Source organism: Odontomachus brunneus, unplaced genomic scaffold (assembly GCF_010583005.1).
Source record: "Odontomachus brunneus isolate Ranch 3 - 2012 unplaced genomic scaffold, Obru_v1 Obru_scaffold_207, whole genome shotgun sequence".
NCBI classification, from domain to species: Eukaryota; Metazoa; Arthropoda; class Insecta; order Hymenoptera; family Formicidae; genus Odontomachus; species Odontomachus brunneus.
In genome coordinates this window covers 545,650-549,298 of record NW_022639657.1, presented here as the reverse complement: position 1 = coordinate 549,298, position 3,649 = coordinate 545,650, and positions in this window count along the sequence as shown.

Below are 3,649 nucleotides of genomic sequence, written 5' to 3'. Positions count from 1 at the left end.
AAAAAAAAAAAAAAGGAAGGAAGATCAGTACGCGAATCAAGGAACAGCATTTTTTTTTTTAAGCCAGGGGAAATGCTTTTGCGCATACCCACGGTCTCCGGGGGGAGACTGCGGGTTATGTGGGACTCCTCCCCCGCCGAGAAGATCGACGGGGGCCCTATCCACTAAAACCCCTGGTGGGTCCATCCTCAGCGGTTGTCAGCGGGCCCGCGGGGACACTTGCGTATTACTTTTGCGGACTCCCCTCCGCAGTCCTGAGGACCCCTCCCGGACCGGGGGTAATAAATCGCCCCCAGTCGCACTCCTCCTGAGCAGCGGCGCGGTGCGACCCAACGCCGCGCCGCCTCCCTCCCGGGCCGCTGTGATTGCAAGGTGCGCCCCCGCACACCCCCCAAGCGACCCGTAGGGGAGAGGGGGGACCAGTAAGGGCAAAGGTTCCCGTCCGATACCGACCCTCCCCCCGACGCCGGCCTGATATTCGACCGGTGCTGTGGCCCCGGTCTAGGTGGTCAGACCGGGGCCCTCTCTGCCGGTCAGATCCCAGAATGAAGTCAGGGTTCCGCCAGCACGCCTCCCGGAGGGGGGCCGGAGTCGGCCGCATTCGGCGGCCGGCCTCTGCGATACCCCGGCGGCCTTCCGCCCGCCGGAGCACCACCCCCCATCGGGACCACCCAACCGGTGGCCCGAGTCCCTTCCATCTTCGAGGCACACCGCGCAGGCCGCACCCCGTGTGCAAGCCCGCACGAGGTGCCCCGCCCGGCCAGATCGGTAGCAAAGCCCGCTCCGGTCAATTGACGCGGAGCAGGCCGCCCGAATGTGGCCGAGCCGCCAACACCAGTGACACTGGAGAGGTCGGGGAGCGAGCATCACTACCCGCGCCCCCGCCCACCCCAGCGCTACCCTCCCTTCGGCCGCCACCTTAGCCGCCGCGGCGAGGGGAAGTCTCGCCCAGGCTGCCCCCTCACCCCGCCAGCCCCACCGAATGTGGCCGAGACGAACTTCGCTCGGCCCACATCCTCCTCGCGCGGCGAGGATCTCCACCACTTCTTCGAGGAGGACCGACTCGTCAAAACCGACGAGCCGGACCTCCCCCATCCTTGTGGGCCGTGCAATCACGGCCCCGGGGAGCGACGCCTTGTGCTTGGCAGCCAGGGCGTCCGCCTCCGCCTCCTTCCTGACGAAGGCGGGCCGGACCCCACCCGCACCCGGGGCAATGTCGACCCTCGCCTTGCGGAGGGCATCCGCATACGAGAGGCCCCCCGTCTCAAAGCGGACCGACACCGCCGCCGTCATCGGCACCACCTGACGCCCCGGAGCGCGTGCCTCCCCGCCGCCCCCTTTGGGGCCCCTCTCCCTCCTTCTCCTCGCCCCCGTCCGCCCGCCGCGACCCAACCCCGGTCATTCGGGGGGGCCGCGGCGGACGGGAGGAGCGGTCCAGCCACCCTCGACGCGACCGGCAGCATCCCGTCCGCCGACGCCACTCCTATTCGCCCAAGGGCCATGCCACAGAGCGGGGACGTTGCTCAATCCCTCCGGTCGGGCGGCACCTCCGGGGACGGCGATACGGCCCTGTCGGTCCGCTCTTTTTCTTTCTCCCTTTCTCTTTTAACCCCCTCAATCATTCCCCTCATCCTCATTATCTCACCCTCTAGTCTTCTTACTTTCCTCTCCTCATTCCTCCATATTCTTATCAGCTTTGCCTTTCTTTTCCATAGTGCCCTTATTCCCCCTCTTGCAGCGTCATCCACCTCCATGCATGCATCCTTTATCTCTCTCTCTCTGCCTTTCTCACCCTTTCTTTTTCTGTCCCACTCATCCTCTTGCTCTTCTCCGCCATTCCCAGTATATCCTTAATCCTATCCTCTATCTGTTCGAGTTGGTCCTCGATGAATTCCAGGACCTCCTCGGGGCACCCCATGTCCGGCATGCCATCATCTATATTCTCTGTTACTTTCCTCCTTAGCATGCTTAACACTCTTTCCTCCTCCTCTTCCACCTTTAATTTTTTCCCCTTTCTCTTTCTTTCCTTTATCCTTTCCCTTCTTACATGCCTAGGCATCCAGAGCCCGGGGTAATCGCTCGGGCTGCTCCGCCCACTGGAGCCCCCCCACGAGCTCACCTCACTCCTACTCCCGTCCCCCGTCCTATCCCTCGTCCTTTTCCTCCCGTCTCTGTCTGTACTACTTCCCCTTCCCCCCAATCCCTCGGAGGTCGCAATATCCGCCGGCGCGCCCGCCGTAGACGCACCGGTTTCTTTTGGCCCAACGCTCGTTGACGACAAGGGGGGGCCTGGGACCATAGCCCCCCCATGCCGGCGCGACACATCCGACATGCCGCAAGTCATGTCTTTCTGCTTATTCATCAAATGTCCTAATGGGGGGCATAACGGCGGCCCCCCAACCCAGGCGGCTTTTCGGGCCGCCCCCTAGGGCGGTTGGTTCAACGGAACCTGAGGGACCCGCTCTACCCCCGCTGTGGATCCCCGGTGAAGAATTTACCGAGGATCTTGCTACTCCCGGGCGCAGCTGCCCACCCGGGAGGCCGGTTGCCATGCTGGCATTAGGGACCCGACAGCCCCCGCGGTGAGGTCGGTCCTCCCGCACTGGCTGCCCTTAAGGACAACCGGGCGCGCTCGCCTCCCTCTGATACTCTCGGGCGCTGCTGCCCACCCGAGAGATCGGTACCATACTCGCATAAGGGTATGCTCCCCTGCTGTAGGCGCCATTGGGCTCCACTCCCTCTCTGAGGCGAGAAGGAGGGAAGCCCTCCGGCTCCTGATATTCATGGGCGCAGCAACCCACCCATGAGGGCCTTTTAATCGCCTTTTACGACACGCCATACGTTGGGGGTATTCTTTACGTCCGCCACCCACACGGACTGAATCAAGGAACACCAGCGATGTACCAAGTATAGTTACTTTACTCAATCAGCCCTAGCTGAACACTGGATGGAGACTGGACACTCCGTACAATATGACAAAGCCACCAGATTGGCTCCCTCACAGAGTTATTTTGCCAGAAAACATCGTGAAGGTCTAGAAATTTTGAAATATCCCAACAACCTCAACCGAGACAAAGGTATGCAAGTAAACTCTATTTGGCATACTGCCCTCCCGGGTTTCTAATTGACCAGCTGATCAATTAAAATACGCTGATTGGCTGGATTCAAGCCTCGTCCCCTACTCCCTAAACACCATCTACACAAAGGGGGGGGGGAGGGGGCATATAAGGACTACCTTTACCCAAGGGAGCTCAGTATCAGAGTTCTCAGCCCTGATGATGCAAACTGCAACGTTTGCGAAACGTCGGCATATCGCTGATTCAAGACACGGCTCCATTACGGAAGCTATACCTAGACATTACTTTAGCAATATTGCAGTAATATTTAAAAAAATGTTACGAATATAATATATTTTATTTATTTACTAGTTATTTTTGTTACTTGTATTTTAAATTCAGTAATGTTTTACATCAGTAATACTTGTAGAATAGTATTTAGAATAGCACTCGTTAGTGGCAATCATTAATTTGTCTTATTGCATATTTTTTATACTTCTTATATCGTTTTTTCGGAGAAAATACTTTCTTTAGATTTAATAGATTTAATAGATTTAATAGATTAATTCGTACTTCCCTTATAGAAATATCAT